The following is a 6,363-nucleotide window of genomic DNA, read 5'->3' as shown; positions in this document are numbered from 1 at the left end:
CGCACCTCTCACGCATTCTTATGACAGCAATGAGAAATGTAAACTATTACTTTAGCTACTAAAGCGCTAGTCAAATAGGTAACAGACATTGATTATTTAAATTGTTGTTTTAATTTTAATCGTTTGTTACAAAAAATATAGTTCATTTCAGATATTAAGAATAAACACATATCACACGCTCCTCTCACGCATTCTTACGACAGCAATGAGAAATGTGTTTTGTTACTTTAGCTACCTAATCGCTAGTCAAATAGGTAACAGACATTGATTATTTAAATCGTTGTTGTCAATCCAATCGTTGTTTACACAAAATCATACTTAATTTGAGATATAAACATTAAACATATCACACGTTCCTTTCACGCATTCTAACGACAACGATGAGAAATATGATTTATTACTTTTTCTGCTTCAGCGCTAGTCAAATTGGTAAGAGACATTTAGTATTTAAATTGTTGTTTACACAAAAATATAGTTGATTTCAGATATAAAAAATAATCACATATCACACGCTCCTCTCACGCATTTTTACGACACTAATGAGAAATGTGATTTTATACTTTAGCTACTTAAGCGCTAGGCAAATATGTAAGACATTGAGTATCTAAATTGTCCGTTTATTCACTGTGTACAAGGAACATACTTCATTTCCGATATAAAAAGTAAGCACATATCACACGATCCTCTCACGTATTCTTACCACAGCAATGAGAAATGTGGTTTATTACTTTAGTTACTTAAGCGCTAGTCAAATAGGTAACAGACATGTAGTATTTACATTATTGTTTACACAAAAATGTAGTTAATTTCACATATAAAAAATAAACACACATCACGCACCTCTCACCCATTCTTACGACAGCAATGAGAAATGTGATTTATTATTTTAGCTACTTAAGCAACAATCAAATAGGTAACATACAATGAATATATAAATTTTGTTGTCCCTTTAATCGTGTTTACCAAAAAAATAATAATTTCAGGTATAAAAAATAAATACAAATCACACGCTCCTCTCATGCATTCTTACGACAGCAATGAGAAATGTGAATTATTACTTTGAATACTTAAGCGCTAGTCCATTCGGTAACAGACATTGATTATTTAAATTGTTGTTGTCCCTTCAATCGTCCTTTACACAAAAACATACTTAATTTCAGATATAAAAAATAAATACAAACACTCGTTCCTCTCACGCATTCTTACGACAGCAATGATTAATGTGATTTAGTACTTTAGCTACTTAAGCGCTAGGCAAATATATAACAGACATTGAGTATTTAAATTGTTGTCCGCTTATTTACTGTGTACAAAAAACATACTTCATTTCAGATATAAAAAGTAAGCACGTATCACACGCTCCTCTCACGTATTCTTACGACAGCAATGATAAATGTGATTTATTAGTTTAGAACTTAGCGCTAGTCAAATAGGTAATATACATTGAGTTTTTAAATTATTGTTTTAACTTTAATCGTTTTTCACCAAAAAATATAGTTTATTTCAATTTGATTTATTACTTTAGCTACTTAAGCGCTAGTCAAATATGTAACAGACATGTAGTATTTACATTGTTGTTTACACAAAAATAAAGTTAATTTCACATATAAAAAATATACACACATCACGCTTCTGTCACGCATTCTTACGACAGCAATGAGAAATGTGATTTATTATTTTAGCTACTTAAGCAACAATTAAATAGGTAACATACAATGAGTATTTAAATTTTTGTTGTCCCTTTAATCGTGTTTACAGAAAAATAATAATTTCAGGTATAAAAAATAAACACAAATCATTGGCTCCTCTCACGCATTCTTACGACAGCAATGAGAAAAGTGAATTATTACTTTAGATACTTAAGCGCTAGTCCATTCGGTAACAGACATTGATTATTTAAATTGTTGTTGTCCCTTCAATCGTCGTTTACACAAAAACATACTTAATTTCAGATATAAAAAATGAATACAAATCACACGCTCCTCTCACGCATTCTTACGACAGCAATGGTATATGTGATTTATTAATTTAGATACTTAAGCGCTAGTGAAATATGTAGCAGACATTGAGTATTTAAATTGTTATTTTACCTTTAATCGTTGGTTACAAAAATATAGTTAATTTCAAATATAAAAATAAAAATATATCATACGCACCTCTCACGCATTCTTATGACAGCAATGAGAAATGTAAACTATTACTTTAGCTACTTAAGCGCTAGTCAAATAGGTAACAGACATTGATTATTTAAATTGTTGTTTTAACTTTAATCGTTTTTCACCAAAAAATATAGTTCATTTCAAATATTAAAAATAAGCAGATATCACACGTTCTTCTCATTCACTGTTACGACAGCAATGAGAAATGTGATTTATTAATTTAGCTACTTAAGCGCTAAACAAATAGGTAACAGACATTTAGTATTTAAATTGTTGTTTACACAGAAATATAGTTAACTTCACATATAAAAAATACACACATCACACGCACCTGTCACCTATTCTTACGACAGCAATGAGAAATGTAGTTTATTACATTAGTTTCTTAAGCGCCAGTCAAATAGGTAACAGACATGTAGTATTTAAATTGTTGTTTACATAAACATATAGTTAATTTCACATATCAAAAATAAACACACATCACGCACCTCTCACGCATTCTTACGACAGCAATGAGAAATGTGATTTATTACATTAACTACTTAAGCAACAATAAATAAGTATCATACAATGAGTATTTAAATTTTTGTTGTCCCTTTAATCGTGTTTAACCAAAAACATACTTAATTTCAGATATAAAAATAAATACAACTCACACGCTCCTCTCACGCACTCTTACGACAGCAATGAGAAATGTGAATTATTACTTTAGCTAGTTAAGCGCTAGTCTAATGGGTAACAGACATTTAGTATTTAAAATGTTGTTTACAGAAAATATAGTTAATTTCAGATACAAAATATAAACATATATCACACGCTAGTCTCACGCATTCTTACGACAACAATGGTATATGTGGTTTATTAATTTAGATACTTAAGCGCTAGTGAAATATGTGGCAGATATTGAGTATTTAAATTGTTATTTTACCTTTAACCGTTGATTACAAAAATATAGTTAATTTCAAATATAAAAATAAAAATACATCATACGCACCTCTCACGCATTCTTATGACAGAAATGAGAAATGTAAACTATTACTTTAGCTACTTAAGCGCTAGTCAAATAGGTAACAGACATTGATTATTTAAATTGTTGTTTTAATTTTAATCGTTTGTTGCAAAAAATATAGTTCATTTCAAATATTAAAAATAAGCAGATATCACACGTTCTTCTCATTCACTGTTACGACAGCAATGAGAAATGTGATTTATTACTTTACCTGCTTCAGCGCTAGTCAAATTGGTAACAGACATTTAGTATTTAAATTGTTGTTTACACAAAAATATAGTTGATTTCAGATATAACAAATAATCGCATATCACACGCACCTCTCACGCATTTTTACGACACTAATGAGAAATGTGATTTTATACTTTAGTATTTAAATTGTTGTTTACACAAAAATATAGTTAATTTCAGATATAAAAAATAAACACATATCACACGCTCATCTCACCCATTCTTATGATAGCAATAAGAAATGTGATTTATTACTTTAGCTACTTAAGCACTAGTCAAGTAGGTAACGGGCATTTACTATTTAAGTTCTTGTTTACACAAAAATATGGTTAATTTCACATAAAAAATAAACACACATAGCACGCACTTCTCAAGCACTCTTACGACAGGAATGAGAAATGTGATTTATTACTCTAGCCACCTAAGCTCTAGTCAAATAGGTAACAGACATTTACTTTTTAAATTGTTGTTTACACAAAATATATTAAAGTTCACAAAAAAAATAAACACACATCATACGCTCCTCTCACGCATTCTTACGACATCAGTAAGAAATACGATTTATTACTTTAGCTACTTAAGTGCTAGTCAAATATGTAACTTACACTGATTGTTTAAATTGTTGTTGTCCCTTTAATCGTTGTTTACACAAAACATACTTAACTTCAGATATAAAAATAAACACAATCACACGCTCCTCTCACGCATTCTTACCACAGCGATGAGAAATGTGATTTATTACTTTAGCTACTTAAGCGCTAGTCAAATAGGTAACAGACATTTAGTATTTAAATTGTTGTTTACACAAAAAAAACAGTTAATTTAAGATATAAAAAATAAACACATATCACACGCTCCTCTCACACATTCTTGCGATAGCAGTGTGAAATGTGATTTAGTTATTTTGCTTCTTAAGCAAAAATCAAATAGGTAACATACATTGCGTATTTAATTTTTTGTTGTCCCTTTAATCGTTTTTGCACAAAAACATACTTAATTTCAGATATAAAAAGTAAACACATATCACACGCTCCTCTCACGCATTCTTACGACAGCAATGTGAAATGTTATTTATTACTTTAGCTAATTAAGCACCAATCAAATAGTTAATATACATTGAGTATTGCAATTGCTTAAACGCGTCTCAAAAAACACGCTTCTTTCTGTATTTTGAATATCGAGTAAGAAAATCGATCACATGATTCACAGAGCTACGAGTATAATCTTTAACATTAACTTAACTTCCGTTACGAAGTGATTCGACAACATTGGTCCAAGCCATAGCTACAAGTCGCTTTCGCGATTCAGGGTGACTACTAGTTTTCTGTTCCATCATGGCTCAACAAATGCTTATCTAAGCCTCCTTTCTCGGAAAATTGCGATTTACATTACCACACGAAAGAGCATTCACTTCGAATTTGCTGTCAGACACAAGCCCAGGATATCCAGAACTACAGTTCCGGTTAGTCACATTTTCCCAAAATATCCTCGCTGTTCTCACTGTAAAGGCTGTAATCGTTGTTTACAAAAAATATACTTATTTTCAGATATAAAAAGTAAACACATATCACACGCTCCTCCCACACATTCTTACGACAGCAATGATAAATGTTATTTATTACTTTAGCTACTTAAGCGCTAGTCAAATAGGTAACATACATTGATTATTTAAATTGGTGTTGTCCCATTGATCTTTTTTTACACAAAAAAACTAATTTCAGATATAAAAATGAAAACATATCACACGCTCCTCTCACGCATTCTGACGACAGCAATAAGAAATGTGATTTATTACTTTAACTACCTCAGCTCTAGTCAAATAGGTTACAGACATCTAGTATCTAAATTGTTGTTTACACAAAAATATAGTTAACTTCAGATATAAAAAATAAACACATATCACAAGATCTTCTCACACATTCTTATGATAACAATGTGAAATGTGATTTATTACTTTGCTCCTTAAGCAACAATCAAATAGGTAACATATATTGAGTATTTAAATGGTTGTTGTCCCTTTAATCGTTGTTTACACAAAACATACCTAACTTCAGATATAAAAATAAGCACATATCACACGATCCTCTCACGCATTCTTACGACAGCAATGAGAAATGTGATTTAATACTCTAGCTACTTAAGCGCTTGTCAAATAGATAACAGACATTGATTATTTAAATTGTTGTTTTAATTTTAATCGTTTGTTACAAGAAAATATAGTTCATTCCAAATATTAAAAATAAACACATATTACACGCCCTCCTCTCGCATTTTCACGACAGCAATGAAAAATGTGATTTAATACTCCTGCTATTTAAGCGCTAGTCAAATTTGTAACAGATATTTACTGTTTAAATTGTTGTTTACACAAAAATATAGTAAATTTCACATATATAAAATAAACAAGTCACACGCACCTCTCACGCATTCTTACGACAGCAATGAGAAATGTGAATAATTATTTTAGCTACTTAAGCGCTAGTCAAATAGGTAACAGGCATTGATTATTTAAATTGGTGTTTTCCCTCCAGTCGTTGTTTACAAAAAAACATACTTAATTTCAGATATAAAACTCAAACACACGTTCCTTTCACGCATTTTTACGACAGCAATGATTAATGTGATTTATCACTTTAGCTACTTAAGCGCTAGGCAAATATATAACAGACATTGAGTATTTAAATTGTTGTCCGCTTATTTACTGTGTACAAAAAACATACTTAATTTCAGATATAAAACTCAAACACACGTTCCTTTCACGCATTTTTACGACAGGAATGATTAATGTGATTTATCACTTTAGCTGCTTAAGCGCTAATCAAATATGTAACAGACAATTAGTATTTTAATTGTTGTTTACAAAGAAATATAGTTAACTTCACATGTAAAAAATACACACACCACACGCACCTCTCACGCATTCTTACTACAGCAATGAGAAATGTGGTTTATTACTTTAGTTAC

The sequence above is a fragment of the Thermobia domestica genome, chromosome 17, assembly GCF_964235325.1.
Source record: "Thermobia domestica chromosome 17, izTheDome1.hap1.1, whole genome shotgun sequence".
Lineage (NCBI taxonomy): Eukaryota > Metazoa > Arthropoda > Insecta > Zygentoma > Lepismatidae > Thermobia > Thermobia domestica.
Note: the sequence above shows the minus strand (reverse complement) of the source record.